Raw genomic sequence first — 16,120 nt, forward strand, 5'->3', positions numbered from 1 at the left:
GCACGCCTCCCGTTTTGCCAGCATAATCAGGGCCTTACTTCGAGGCTAGTGCTCACATTGACTTTCACGTTTGGTATAGAGCAGAGCAGGGTGAGCGTCCAACTAGGAACTGGAAGCACAAGGTTTCTTTCGAGAAAACTCATTTTCTTCTATGAGCCATGCCGGCTGTAAGTAAAAGCACGGTAACAACAGTGCTTTTCAGGTAGCTTCGGGGCCGCATCAACGGAGCTTTCATAATGGGAAAACTAGCCTTGTGCCATCAGTCTCTAATTTCTAGGTTGACACGCAGCATACACGCAGGAGCAGAGCTTCCTGGTTCTACGCAGTGTTCTGGTACTGAAACGGGTGCTGAAGCAAGGCCCCTAGGAGTGTTGAAAAGCTTACTACCTTGACACTAAAGCAGAACAACGATGAAGGCCTCATGGAGCTGCTGCACGCCTCTCGTTTTGCAAGGATAATCAGGGCCTTACTTCGAAGCTTGGGCTCACGTTGACTTTCACTTTAGGTATAGAGCAGAGCAGGGTGAGCTTCCAACAAGGAACTGGAAACCCAAGGTTTCTTAGGAGAAAACTCATTTTCTTCTCAGAACCATGCCGGCAGTGAGGAAAACCCCGGCAACAACAATGCTTTTCAGGTAGCTTCGAGGCCGCATGAACGGAGCTTTCATAATGGGAAAAGAAGCCTTATGCCATCAGTCTCCAATTTCTAGGTTGACACGCAGCATACACGCAGGACCAGAGCTTACTGTCTCTACGCAGTGTTCTGGTACCGAAACGGTTGCTTAAGCAAAGTCCCTAGGAGTCTTGGAAAGCTTACTACCGTGAAACTAAAGCAGAACAGCGATGAAGGCCTCATGGAGCTGCTGCACGCCTCCCGTTTTGCCAGGATAATCAGGGCCTTACTTCGAGGCTAGTGCTCACATTGACTTTCACGTTTGGTATAGAGTAGAGCAGGGTGAGCTTCCAACTAGGAACTAGAAGCACAAGGTTTCTTTCGAGAAAACTCATTTTCTTCTATGAGCCATGCCGGCTGTAAGTAAAAGCACGGTAACAACAGTGCTTTTCAGGTAGCTTCGGGGCCGCATCAACGGAGCTTTCATAATGGGAAAACTAGCCTTGTGCCATCAGTCTCTAATTTCTAGGTTGACACGCAGCATACACGCAGGAGCAGAGCTTCCTGGTTCTACGCAGTGTTCTGGTACTGAAACGGGTGCTGAAGCAAGGCCCCTAGGAGTGTTGAAAAGCTTACTACCTTGACACTAAAGCAGAACAACGATGAAGGCCTCATGGAGCTGCTGCACGCCTCTCGTTTTGCAAGGATAATCAGGGCCTTACTTCGAAGCTTGGGCTCACGTTGACTTTCACTTTAGGTATAGAGCAGAGCAGGGTGAGCTTCCAACAAGGAACTGGAAACCCAAGGTTTCTTAGGAGAAAACTCATTTTCTTCTCAGAACCATGCCGGCAGTGAGGAAAACCCCGGCAACAACAATGCTTTTCAGGTAGCTTCGAGGCCGCATGAACGGAGCTTTCATAATGGGAAAAGAAGCCTTATGCCATCAGTCTCCAATTTCTAGGTTGACACGCAGCATACACGCAGGACCAGAGCTTACTGTCTCTACGCAGTGTTCTGGTACCGAAACGGTTGCTTAAGCAAAGTCCCTAGGAGTCTTGGAAAGCTTACTACCGTGAAACTAAAGCAGAACAGCGATGAAGGCCTCATGGAGCTGCTGCACGCCTCCCGTTTTGCCAGCATAATCAGGGCCTTACTTCGAGGCTAGTGCTCACATTGACTTTCACGTTTGGTATAGAGCAGAGCAGGGTGAGCGTCCAACTAGGAACTGGAAGCACAAGGTTTCTTTCGAGAAAACTCATTTTCTTCTATGAGCCATGCCGGCTGTAAGTAAAAGCACGGTAACAACAGTGCTTTTCAGGTAGCTTCGGGGCCGCATCAACGGAGCTTTCATAATGGGAAAACTAGCCTTGTGCCATCAGTCTCTAATTTCTAGGTTGACACGCAGCATACACGCAGGAGCAGAGCTTCCTGGTTCTACGCAGTGTTCTGGTACTGAAACGGGTGCTGAAGCAAGGCCCCTAGGAGTGTTGAAAAGCTTACTACCTTGACACTAAAGCAGAACAACGATGAAGGCCTCATGGAGCTGCTGCACGCCTCTCGTTTTGCAAGGATAATCAGGGCCTTACTTCGAAGCTTGGGCTCACGTTGACTTTCACTTTAGGTATAGAGCAGAGCAGGGTGAGCTTCCAACAAGGAACTGGAAACCCAAGGTTTCTTAGGAGAAAACTCATTTTCTTCTCAGAACCATGCCGGCAGTGAGGAAAACCCCGGCAACAACAATGCTTTTCAGGTAGCTTCGAGGCCGCATGAACGGAGCTTTCATAATGGGAAAAGAAGCCTTATGCCATCAGTCTCCAATTTCTAGGTTGACACGCAGCATACACGCAGGACCAGAGCTTACTGTCTCTACGCAGTGTTCTGGTACCGAAACGGTTGCTTAAGCAAAGTCCCTAGGAGTCTTGGAAAGCTTACTACCGTGAAACTAAAGCAGAACAGCGATGAAGGCCTCATGGAGCTGCTGCACGCCTCCCGTTTTGCCAGGATAATCAGGGCCTTACTTCGAGGCTAGTGCTCACATTGACTTTCACGTTTGGTATAGAGTAGAGCAGGGTGAGCTTCCAACTAGGAACTGGAAGCACAAGGTTTCTTTCGAGAAAACTCATTTTCTTCTATGAGCCATGCCGGCTGTAAGTAAAAGCACGGTAACAACAGTGCTTTTCGGGTAGCTTCGGGGCCGCATCAACGGAGCTTTCATAATGGGAAAACTAGCCTTGTGCCATCAGTCTCTAATTTCTAGGTTGACACGCAGCATACACGCAGGAGCAGAGCTTCCTGGTTCTACGCAGTGTTCTGGTACTGAAACGGGTGCTGAAGCAAGGCCCCTAGGAGTGTTGAAAAGCTTACTACCTTGACACTAAAGCAGAACAACGATGAAGGCCTCATGGAGCTGCTGCACGCCTCTCGTTTTGCAAGGATAATCAGGGCCTTACTTCGAAGCTTGGGCTCACGTTGACTTTCACTTTAGGTATAGAGCAGAGCAGGGTGAGCTTCCAACAAGGAACTGGAAACCCAAGGTTTCTTAGGAGAAAACTCATTTTCTTCTCAGAACCATGCCGGCAGTGAGGAAAACCCCGGCAACAACAATGCTTTTCAGGTAGCTTCGAGGCCGCATGAACGGAGCTTTCATAATGGGAAAAGAAGCCTTATGCCATCAGTCTCCAATTTCTAGGTTGACACGCAGCATACACGCAGGACCAGAGCTTACTGTCTCTACGCAGTGTTCTGGTACCGAAACGGTTGCTTAAGCAAAGTCCCTAGGAGTCTTGGAAAGCTTACTACCGTGAAACTAAAGCAGAACAGCGATGAAGGCCTCATGGAGCTGCTGCACGCCTCCCGTTTTGCCAGCATAATCAGGGCCTTACTTCGAGGCTAGTGCTCACATTGACTTTCACGTTTGGTATAGAGCAGAGCAGGGTGAGCGTCCAACTAGGAACTGGAAGCACAAGGTTTCTTTCGAGAAAACTCATTTTCTTCTATGAGCCATGCCGGCTGTAAGTAAAAGCACGGTAACAACAGTGCTTTTCAGGTAGCTTCGGGGCCGCATCAACGGAGCTTTCATAATGGGAAAACTAGCCTTGTGCCATCAGTCTCTAATTTCTAGGTTGACACGCAGCATACACGCAGGAGCAGAGCTTCCTGGTTCTACGCAGTGTTCTGGTACTGAAACGGGTGCTGAAGCAAGGCCCCTAGGAGTGTTGAAAAGCTTACTACCTTGACACTAAAGCAGAACAACGATGAAGGCCTCATGGAGCTGCTGCACGCCTCTCGTTTTGCAAGGATAATCAGGGCCTTACTTCGAAGCTTGGGCTCACGTTGACTTTCACTTTAGGTATAGAGCAGAGCAGGGTGAGCTTCCAACAAGGAACTGGAAACCCAAGGTTTCTTAGGAGAAAACTCATTTTCTTCTCAGAACCATGCCGGCAGTGAGGAAAACCCCGGCAACAACAATGCTTTTCAGGTAGCTTCGAGGCCGCATGAACGGAGCTTTCATAATGGGAAAAGAAGCCTTATGCCATCAGTCTCCAATTTCTAGGTTGACACGCAGCATACACGCAGGACCAGAGCTTACTGTCTCTACGCAGTGTTCTGGTACCGAAACGGTTGCTTAAGCAAAGTCCCTAGGAGTCTTGGAAAGCTTACTACCGTGAAACTAAAGCAGAACAGCGATGAAGGCCTCATGGAGCTGCTGCACGCCTCCCGTTTTGCCAGGATAATCAGGGCCTTACTTCGAGGCTAGTGCTCACATTGACTTTCACGTTTGGTATAGAGTAGAGCAGGGTGAGCTTCCAACTAGGAACTAGAAGCACAAGGTTTCTTTCGAGAAAACTCATTTTCTTCTATGAGCCATGCCGGCTGTAAGTAAAAGCACGGTAACAACAGTGCTTTTCAGGTAGCTTCGGGGCCGCATCAACGGAGCTTTCATAATGGGAAAACTAGCCTTGTGCCATCAGTCTCTAATTTCTAGGTTGACACGCAGCATACACGCAGGAGCAGAGCTTCCTGGTTCTACGCAGTGTTCTGGTACTGAAACGGGTGCTGAAGCAAGGCCCCTAGGAGTGTTGAAAAGCTTACTACCTTGACACTAAAGCAGAACAACGATGAAGGCCTCATGGAGCTGCTGCACGCCTCTCGTTTTGCAAGGATAATCAGGGCCTTACTTCGAAGCTTGGGCTCACGTTGACTTTCACTTTAGGTATAGAGCAGAGCAGGGTGAGCTTCCAACAAGGAACTGGAAACCCAAGGTTTCTTAGGAGAAAACTCATTTTCTTCTCAGAACCATGCCGGCAGTGAGGAAAACCCCGGCAACAACAATGCTTTTCAGGTAGCTTCGAGGCCGCATGAACGGAGCTTTCATAATGGGAAAAGAAGCCTTATGCCATCAGTCTCCAATTTCTAGGTTGACACGCAGCATACACGCAGGACCAGAGCTTACTGTCTCTACGCAGTGTTCTGGTACCGAAACGGTTGCTTAAGCAAAGTCCCTAGGAGTCTTGGAAAGCTTACTACCGTGAAACTAAAGCAGAACAGCGATGAAGGCCTCATGGAGCTGCTGCACGCCTCCCGTTTTGCCAGCATAATCAGGGCCTTACTTCGAGGCTAGTGCTCACATTGACTTTCACGTTTGGTATAGAGCAGAGCAGGGTGAGCGTCCAACTAGGAACTGGAAGCACAAGGTTTCTTTCGAGAAAACTCATTTTCTTCTATGAGCCATGCCGGCTGTAAGTAAAAGCACGGTAACAACAGTGCTTTTCAGGTAGCTTCGGGGCCGCATCAACGGAGCTTTCATAATGGGAAAACTAGCCTTGTGCCATCAGTCTCTAATTTCTAGGTTGACACGCAGCATACACGCAGGAGCAGAGCTTCCTGGTTCTACGCAGTGTTCTGGTACTGAAACGGGTGCTGAAGCAAGGCCCCTAGGAGTGTTGAAAAGCTTACTACCTTGACACTAAAGCAGAACAACGATGAAGGCCTCATGGAGCTGCTGCACGCCTCTCGTTTTGCAAGGATAATCAGGGCCTTACTTCGAAGCTTGGGCTCACGTTGACTTTCACTTTAGGTATAGAGCAGAGCAGGGTGAGCTTCCAACAAGGAACTGGAAACCCAAGGTTTCTTAGGAGAAAACTCATTTTCTTCTCAGAACCATGCCGGCAGTGAGGAAAACCCCGGCAACAACAATGCTTTTCAGGTAGCTTCGAGGCCGCATGAACGGAGCTTTCATAATGGGAAAAGAAGCCTTATGCCATCAGTCTCCAATTTCTAGGTTGACACGCAGCATACACGCAGGACCAGAGCTTACTGTCTCTACGCAGTGTTCTGGTACCGAAACGGTTGCTTAAGCAAAGTCCCTAGGAGTCTTGGAAAGCTTACTACCGTGAAACTAAAGCAGAACAGCGATGAAGGCCTCATGGAGCTGCTGCACGCCTCCCGTTTTGCCAGGATAATCAGGGCCTTACTTCGAGGCTAGTGCTCACATTGACTTTCACGTTTGGTATAGAGTAGAGCAGGGTGAGCTTCCAACTAGGAACTAGAAGCACAAGGTTTCTTTCGAGAAAACTCATTTTCTTCTATGAGCCATGCCGGCTGTAAGTAAAAGCACGGTAACAACAGTGCTTTTCAGGTAGCTTCGGGGCCGCATCAACGGAGCTTTCATAATGGGAAAACTAGCCTTGTGCCATCAGTCTCTAATTTCTAGGTTGACACGCAGCATACACGCAGGAGCAGAGCTTCCTGGTTCTACGCAGTGTTCTGGTACTGAAACGGGTGCTGAAGCAAGGCCCCTAGGAGTGTTGAAAAGCTTACTACCTTGACACTAAAGCAGAACAACGATGAAGGCCTCATGGAGCTGCTGCACGCCTCTCGTTTTGCAAGGATAATCAGGGCCTTACTTCGAAGCTTGGGCTCACGTTGACTTTCACTTTAGGTATAGAGCAGAGCAGGGTGAGCTTCCAACAAGGAACTGGAAACCCAAGGTTTCTTAGGAGAAAACTCATTTTCTTCTCAGAACCATGCCGGCAGTGAGGAAAACCCCGGCAACAACAATGCTTTTCAGGTAGCTTCGAGGCCGCATGAACGGAGCTTTCATAATGGGAAAAGAAGCCTTATGCCATCAGTCTCCAATTTCTAGGTTGACACGCAGCATACACGCAGGACCAGAGCTTACTGTCTCTACGCAGTGTTCTGGTACCGAAACGGTTGCTTAAGCAAAGTCCCTAGGAGTCTTGGAAAGCTTACTACCGTGAAACTAAAGCAGAACAGCGATGAAGGCCTCATGGAGCTGCTGCACGCCTCCCGTTTTGCCAGGATAATCAGGGCCTTACTTCGAGGCTAGTGCTCACATTGACTTTCACGTTTGGTATAGAGTAGAGCAGGGTGAGCTTCCAACTAGGAACTAGAAGCACAAGGTTTCTTTCGAGAAAACTCATTTTCTTCTATGAGCCATGCCGGCTGTAAGTAAAAGCACGGTAACAACAGTGCTTTTCAGGTAGCTTCGGGGCCGCATCAACGGAGCTTTCATAATGGGAAAACTAGCCTTGTGCCATCAGTCTCTAATTTCTAGGTTGACACGCAGCATACACGCAGGAGCAGAGCTTCCTGGTTCTACGCAGTGTTCTGGTACTGAAACGGGTGCTGAAGCAAGGCCCCTAGGAGTGTTGAAAAGCTTACTACCTTGACACTAAAGCAGAACAACGATGAAGGCCTCATGGAGCTGCTGCACGCCTCTCGTTTTGCAAGGATAATCAGGGCCTTACTTCGAAGCTTGGGCTCACGTTGACTTTCACTTTAGGTATAGAGCAGAGCAGGGTGAGCTTCCAACAAGGAACTGGAAACCCAAGGTTTCTTAGGAGAAAACTCATTTTCTTCTCAGAACCATGCCGGCAGTGAGGAAAACCCCGGCAACAACAATGCTTTTCAGGTAGCTTCGAGGCCGCATGAACGGAGCTTTCATAATGGGAAAAGAAGCCTTATGCCATCAGTCTCCAATTTCTAGGTTGACACGCAGCATACACGCAGGACCAGAGCTTACTGTCTCTACGCAGTGTTCTGGTACCGAAACGGTTGCTTAAGCAAAGTCCCTAGGAGTCTTGGAAAGCTTACTACCGTGAAACTAAAGCAGAACAGCGATGAAGGCCTCATGGAGCTGCTGCACGCCTCCCGTTTTGCCAGGATAATCAGGGCCTTACTTCGAGGCTAGTGCTCACATTGACTTTCACGTTTGGTATAGAGTAGAGCAGGGTGAGCTTCCAACTAGGAACTAGAAGCACAAGGTTTCTTTCGAGAAAACTCATTTTCTTCTATGAGCCATGCCGGCTGTAAGTAAAAGCACGGTAACAACAGTGCTTTTCAGGTAGCTTCGGGGCCGCATCAACGGAGCTTTCATAATGGGAAAACTAGCCTTGTGCCATCAGTCTCTAATTTCTAGGTTGACACGCAGCATACACGCAGGAGCAGAGCTTCCTGGTTCTACGCAGTGTTCTGGTACTGAAACGGGTGCTGAAGCAAGGCCCCTAGGAGTGTTGAAAAGCTTACTACCTTGACACTAAAGCAGAACAACGATGAAGGCCTCATGGAGCTGCTGCACGCCTCTCGTTTTGCAAGGATAATCAGGGCCTTACTTCGAAGCTTGGGCTCACGTTGACTTTCACTTTAGGTATAGAGCAGAGCAGGGTGAGCTTCCAACAAGGAACTGGAAACCCAAGGTTTCTTAGGAGAAAACTCATTTTCTTCTCAGAACCATGCCGGCAGTGAGGAAAACCCCGGCAACAACAATGCTTTTCAGGTAGCTTCGAGGCCGCATGAACGGAGCTTTCATAATGGGAAAAGAAGCCTTATGCCATCAGTCTCCAATTTCTAGGTTGACACGCAGCATACACGCAGGACCAGAGCTTACTGTCTCTACGCAGTGTTCTGGTACCGAAACGGTTGCTTAAGCAAAGTCCCTAGGAGTCTTGGAAAGCTTACTACCGTGAAACTAAAGCAGAACAGCGATGAAGGCCTCATGGAGCTGCTGCACGCCTCCCGTTTTGCCAGCATAATCAGGGCCTTACTTCGAGGCTAGTGCTCACATTGACTTTCACGTTTGGTATAGAGCAGAGCAGGGTGAGCTTCCAACTAGGAACTGGAAGCACAAGGTTTCTTTCGAGAAAACTCATTTTCTTCTAAGAGCCATGCCAGCTGTAAGTAAAAGCACGGTAACAACAGTGCTTTTCAGGTAGCTTCGGGGCCGCATCAACGGAGCTTTCATAATGGGAAAACTAGCCTTGTGCCATCAGTCTCTAATTTCTAGGTTGACACGCAGCATACACGCAGGAGCAGAGCTTCCTGGTTCTACGCAGTGTTCTGGTACTGAAACGGGTGCTGAAGCAAGGCCCCTAGGAGTGTTGAAAAGCTTACTACCTTGACACTAAAGCAGAACAACGATGAAGGCCTCATGGAGCTGCTGCACGCCTCTCGTTTTGCAAGGATAATCAGGGCCTTACTTCGAAGCTTGGGCTCACGTTGACTTTCACTTTAGGTATAGAGCAGAGCAGGGTGAGCTTCCAACAAGGAACTGGAAACCCAAGGTTTCTTAGGAGAAAACTCATTTTCTTCTCAGAACCATGCCGGCAGTGAGGAAAACCCCGGCAACAACAATGCTTTTCAGGTAGCTTCGAGGCCGCATGAACGGAGCTTTCATAATGGGAAAAGAAGCCTTATGCCATCAGTCTCCAATTTCTAGGTTGACACGCAGCATACACGCAGGACCAGAGCTTACTGTCTCTACGCAGTGTTCTGGTACCGAAACGGTTGCTTAAGCAAAGTCCCTAGGAGTCTTGGAAAGCTTACTACCGTGAAACTAAAGCAGAACAGCGATGAAGGCCTCATGGAGCTGCTGCACGCCTCCCGTTTTGCCAGCATAATCAGGGCCTTACTTCGAGGGTAGTGCTCACATTGACTTTCACGTTTGGTATAGAGCAGAGCAGGGTGAGCTTCCAACTAGGAACTGGAAGCACAAGGTTTCTTTCGAGAAAACTCATTTTCTTCTAAGAGCCATGCCAGCTGTAAGTAAAAGCACGGTAACAACAGTGCTTTTCAGGTAGCTTCGGGGCCGCATCAACGGAGCTTTCATAATGGGAAAACTAGCCTTGTGCCATCAGTCTCTAATTTCTAGGTTGACACGCAGCATACACGCAGGAGCAGAGCTTCCTGGTTCTACGCAGTGTTCTGGTACTGAAACGGGTGCTGAAGCAAGGCCCCTAGGAGTGTTGAAAAGCTTACTACCTTGACACTAAAGCAGAACAACGATGAAGGCCTCATGGAGCTGCTGCACGCCTCTCGTTTTGCAAGGATAATCAGGGCCTTACTTCGAAGCTTGGGCTCACGTTGACTTTCACTTTAGGTATAGAGCAGAGCAGGGTGAGCTTCCAACAAGGAACTGGAAACCCAAGGTTTCTTAGGAGAAAACTCATTTTCTTCTCAGAACCATGCCGGCAGTGAGGAAAACCCCGGCAACAACAATGCTTTTCAGGTAGCTTCGAGGCCGCATGAACGGAGCTTTCATAATGGGAAAAGAAGCCTTATGCCATCAGTCTCCAATTTCTAGGTTGACACGCAGCATACACGCAGGACCAGAGCTTACTGTCTCTACGCAGTGTTCTGGTACCGAAACGGTTGCTTAAGCAAAGTCCCTAGGAGTCTTGGAAAGCTTACTACCGTGAAACTAAAGCAGAACAGCGATGAAGGCCTCATGGAGCTGCTGCACGCCTCCCGTTTTGCCAGGATAATCAGGGCCTTACTTCGAGGCTAGTGCTCACATTGACTTTCACGTTTGGTATAGAGTAGAGCAGGGTGAGCTTCCAACTAGGAACTAGAAGCACAAGGTTTCTTTCGAGAAAACTCATTTTCTTCTATGAGCCATGCCGGCTGTAAGTAAAAGCACGGTAACAACAGTGCTTTTCAGGTAGCTTCGGGGCCGCATCAACGGAGCTTTCATAATGGGAAAACTAGCCTTGTGCCATCAGTCTCTAATTTCTAGGTTGACACGCAGCATACACGCAGGAGCAGAGCTTCCTGGTTCTACGCAGTGTTCTGGTACTGAAACGGGTGCTGAAGCAAGGCCCCTAGGAGTGTTGAAAAGCTTACTACCTTGACACTAAAGCAGAACAACGATGAAGGCCTCATGGAGCTGCTGCACGCCTCTCGTTTTGCAAGGATAATCAGGGCCTTACTTCGAAGCTTGGGCTCACGTTGACTTTCACTTTAGGTATAGAGCAGAGCAGGGTGAGCTTCCAACAAGGAACTGGAAACCCAAGGTTTCTTAGGAGAAAACTCATTTTCTTCTCAGAACCATGCCGGCAGTGAGGAAAACCCCGGCAACAACAATGCTTTTCAGGTAGCTTCGAGGCCGCATGAACGGAGCTTTCATAATGGGAAAAGAAGCCTTATGCCATCAGTCTCCAATTTCTAGGTTGACACGCAGCATACACGCAGGACCAGAGCTTACTGTCTCTACGCAGTGTTCTGGTACCGAAACGGTTGCTTAAGCAAAGTCCCTAGGAGTCTTGGAAAGCTTACTACCGTGAAACTAAAGCAGAACAGCGATGAAGGCCTCATGGAGCTGCTGCACGCCTCCCGTTTTGCCAGCATAATCAGGGCCTTACTTCGAGGCTAGTGCTCACATTGACTTTCACGTTTGGTATAGAGCAGAGCAGGGTGAGCTTCCAACTAGGAACTGGAAGCACAAGGTTTCTTTCGAGAAAACTCATTTTCTTCTAAGAGCCATGCCAGCTGTAAGTAAAAGCACGGTAACAACAGTGCTTTTCAGGTAGCTTCGGGGCCGCATCAACGGAGCTTTCATAATGGGAAAACTAGCCTTGTGCCATCAGTCTCTAATTTCTAGGTTGACACGCAGCATACACGCAGGAGCAGAGCTTCCTGGTTCTACGCAGTGTTCTGGTACTGAAACGGGTGCTGAAGCAAGGCCCCTAGGAGTGTTGAAAAGCTTACTACCTTGACACTAAAGCAGAACAACGATGAAGGCCTCATGGAGCTGCTGCACGCCTCTCGTTTTGCAAGGATAATCAGGGCCTTACTTCGAAGCTTGGGCTCACGTTGACTTTCACTTTAGGTATAGAGCAGAGCAGGGTGAGCTTCCAACAAGGAACTGGAAACCCAAGGTTTCTTAGGAGAAAACTCATTTTCTTCTCAGAACCATGCCGGCAGTGAGGAAAACCCCGGCAACAACAATGCTTTTCAGGTAGCTTCGAGGCCGCATGAACGGAGCTTTCATAATGGGAAAAGAAGCCTTATGCCATCAGTCTCCAATTTCTAGGTTGACACGCAGCATACACGCAGGACCAGAGCTTACTGTCTCTACGCAGTGTTCTGGTACCGAAACGGTTGCTTAAGCAAAGTCCCTAGGAGTCTTGGAAAGCTTACTACCGTGAAACTAAAGCAGAACAGCGATGAAGGCCTCATGGAGCTGCTGCACGCCTCCCGTTTTGCCAGGATAATCAGGGCCTTACTTCGAGGCTAGTGCTCACATTGACTTTCACGTTTGGTATAGAGTAGAGCAGGGTGAGCTTCCAACTAGGAACTAGAAGCACAAGGTTTCTTTCGAGAAAACTCATTTTCTTCTATGAGCCATGCCGGCTGTAAGTAAAAGCACGGTAACAACAGTGCTTTTCAGGTAGCTTCGGGGCCGCATCAACGGAGCTTTCATAATGGGAAAACTAGCCTTGTGCCATCAGTCTCTAATTTCTAGGTTGACACGCAGCATACACGCAGGAGCAGAGCTTCCTGGTTCTACGCAGTGTTCTGGTACTGAAACGGGTGCTGAAGCAAGGCCCCTAGGAGTGTTGAAAAGCTTACTACCTTGACACTAAAGCAGAACAACGATGAAGGCCTCATGGAGCTGCTGCACGCCTCTCGTTTTGCAAGGATAATCAGGGCCTTACTTCGAAGCTTGGGCTCACGTTGACTTTCACTTTAGGTATAGAGCAGAGCAGGGTGAGCTTCCAACAAGGAACTGGAAACCCAAGGTTTCTTAGGAGAAAACTCATTTTCTTCTCAGAACCATGCCGGCAGTGAGGAAAACCCCGGCAACAACAATGCTTTTCAGGTAGCTTCGAGGCCGCATGAACGGAGCTTTCATAATGGGAAAAGAAGCCTTATGCCATCAGTCTCCAATTTCTAGGTTGACACGCAGCATACACGCAGGACCAGAGCTTACTGTCTCTACGCAGTGTTCTGGTACCGAAACGGTTGCTTAAGCAAAGTCCCTAGGAGTCTTGGAAAGCTTACTACCGTGAAACTAAAGCAGAACAGCGATGAAGGCCTCATGGAGCTGCTGCACGCCTCCCGTTTTGCCAGCATAATCAGGGCCTTACTTCGAGGGTAGTGCTCACATTGACTTTCACGTTTGGTATAGAGCAGAGCAGGGTGAGCTTCCAACTAGGAACTGGAAGCACAAGGTTTCTTTCGAGAAAACTCATTTTCTTCTAAGAGCCATGCCAGCTGTAAGTAAAAGCACGGTAACAACAGTGCTTTTCAGGTAGCTTCGGGGCCGCATCAACGGAGCTTTCATAATGGGAAAACTAGCCTTGTGCCATCAGTCTCTAATTTCTAGGTTGACACGCAGCATACACGCAGGAGCAGAGCTTCCTGGTTCTACGCAGTGTTCTGGTACTGAAACGGGTGCTGAAGCAAGGCCCCTAGGAGTGTTGAAAAGCTTACTACCTTGACACTAAAGCAGAACAACGATGAAGGCCTCATGGAGCTGCTGCACGCCTCTCGTTTTGCAAGGATAATCAGGGCCTTACTTCGAAGCTTGGGCTCACGTTGACTTTCACTTTAGGTATAGAGCAGAGCAGGGTGAGCTTCCAACAAGGAACTGGAAACCCAAGGTTTCTTAGGAGAAAACTCATTTTCTTCTCAGAACCATGCCGGCAGTGAGGAAAACCCCGGCAACAACAATGCTTTTCAGGTAGCTTCGAGGCCGCATGAACGGAGCTTTCATAATGGGAAAAGAAGCCTTATGCCATCAGTCTCCAATTTCTAGGTTGACACGCAGCATACACGCAGGACCAGAGCTTACTGTCTCTACGCAGTGTTCTGGTACCGAAACGGTTGCTTAAGCAAAGTCCCTAGGAGTCTTGGAAAGCTTACTACCGTGAAACTAAAGCAGAACAGCGATGAAGGCCTCATGGAGCTGCTGCACGCCTCCCGTTTTGCCAGGATAATCAGGGCCTTACTTCGAGGCTAGTGCTCACATTGACTTTCACGTTTGGTATAGAGTAGAGCAGGGTGAGCTTCCAACTAGGAACTAGAAGCACAAGGTTTCTTTCGAGAAAACTCATTTTCTTCTATGAGCCATGCCGGCTGTAAGTAAAAGCACGGTAACAACAGTGCTTTTCAGGTAGCTTCGGGGCCGCATCAACGGAGCTTTCATAATGGGAAAACTAGCCTTGTGCCATCAGTCTCTAATTTCTAGGTTGACACGCAGCATACACGCAGGAGCAGAGCTTCCTGGTTCTACGCAGTGTTCTGGTACTGAAACGGGTGCTGAAGCAAGGCCCCTAGGAGTGTTGAAAAGCTTACTACCTTGACACTAAAGCAGAACAACGATGAAGGCCTCATGGAGCTGCTGCACGCCTCTCGTTTTGCAAGGATAATCAGGGCCTTACTTCGAAGCTTGGGCTCACGTTGACTTTCACTTTAGGTATAGAGCAGAGCAGGGTGAGCTTCCAACAAGGAACTGGAAACCCAAGGTTTCTTAGGAGAAAACTCATTTTCTTCTCAGAACCATGCCGGCAGTGAGGAAAACCCCGGCAACAACAATGCTTTTCAGGTAGCTTCGAGGCCGCATGAACGGAGCTTTCATAATGGGAAAAGAAGCCTTATGCCATCAGTCTCCAATTTCTAGGTTGACACGCAGCATACACGCAGGACCAGAGCTTACTGTCTCTACGCAGTGTTCTGGTACCGAAACGGTTGCTTAAGCAAAGTCCCTAGGAGTCTTGGAAAGCTTACTACCGTGAAACTAAAGCAGAACAGCGATGAAGGCCTCATGGAGCTGCTGCACGCCTCCCGTTTTGCCAGCATAATCAGGGCCTTACTTCGAGGCTAGTGCTCACATTGACTTTCACGTTTGGTATAGAGCAGAGCAGGGTGAGCTTCCAACTAGGAACTGGAAGCACAAGGTTTCTTTCGAGAAAACTCATTTTCTTCTAAGAGCCATGCCAGCTGTAAGTAAAAGCACGGTAACAACACTGCTTTTCAGGTAGCTTCGGGGCCGCATCAACGGAGCTTTCATAATGGGAAAACTAGCCTTGTGCCATCAGTCTCTAATTTCTAGGTTGACACGCAGCATACACGCAGGAGCAGAGCTTCCTGGTTCTACGCAGTGTTCTGGTACTGAAACGGGTGCTGAAGCAAGGCCCCTAGGAGTGTTGAAAAGCTTACTACCTTGACACTAAAGCAGAACAACGATGAAGGCCTCATGGAGCTGCTGCACGCCTCTCGTTTTGCAAGGATAATCAGGGCCTTACTTCGAAGCTTGGGCTCACGTTGACTTTCACTTTAGGTATAGAGCAGAGCAGGGTGAGCTTCCAACAAGGAACTGGAAACCCAAGGTTTCTTAGGAGAAAACTCATTTTCTTCTCAGAACCATGCCGGCAGTGAGGAAAACCCCGGCAACAACAATGCTTTTCAGGTAGCTTCGAGGCCGCATGAACGGAGCTTTCATAATGGGAAAAGAAGCCTTATGCCATCAGTCTCCAATTTCTAGGTTGACACGCAGCATACACGCAGGACCAGAGCTTACTGTCTCTACGCAGTGTTCTGGTACCGAAACGGTTGCTTAAGCAAAGTCCCTAGGAGTCTTGGAAAGCTTACTACCGTGAAACTAAAGCAGAACAGCGATGAAGGCCTCATGGAGCTGCTGCACGCCTCCCGTTTTGCCAGGATAATCAGGGCCTTACTTCGAGGCTAGTGCTCACATTGACTTTCACGTTTGGTATAGAGTAGAGCAGGGTGAGCTTCCAACTAGGAACTAGAAGCACAAGGTTTCTTTCGAGAAAACTCATTTTCTTCTATGAGCCATGCCGGCTGTAAGTAAAAGCACGGTAACAACAGTGCTTTTCAGGTAGCTTCGGGGCCGCATCAACGGAGCTTTCATAATGGGAAAACTAGCCTTGTGCCATCAGTCTCTAATTTCTAGGTTGACACGCAGCATACACGCAGGAGCAGAGCTTCCTGGTTCTACGCAGTGTTCTGGTACTGAAACGGGTGCTGAAGCAAGGCCCCTAGGAGTGTTGAAAAGCTTACTACCTTGACACTAAAGCAGAACAACGATGAAGGCCTCATGGAGCTGCTGCACGCCTCTCGTTTTGCAAGGATAATCAGGGCCTTACTTCGAAGCTTGGGCTCACGTTGACTTTCACTTTAGGTATAGAGCAGAGCAGGGTGAGCTTCCAACAAGGAACTGGAAACCCAAGGTTTCTTAGGAGAA

This window comes from Eubalaena glacialis, chromosome 11, assembly GCF_028564815.1.
Source record: "Eubalaena glacialis isolate mEubGla1 chromosome 11, mEubGla1.1.hap2.+ XY, whole genome shotgun sequence".
NCBI lineage: Eukaryota > Metazoa > Chordata > Mammalia > Artiodactyla > Balaenidae > Eubalaena > Eubalaena glacialis.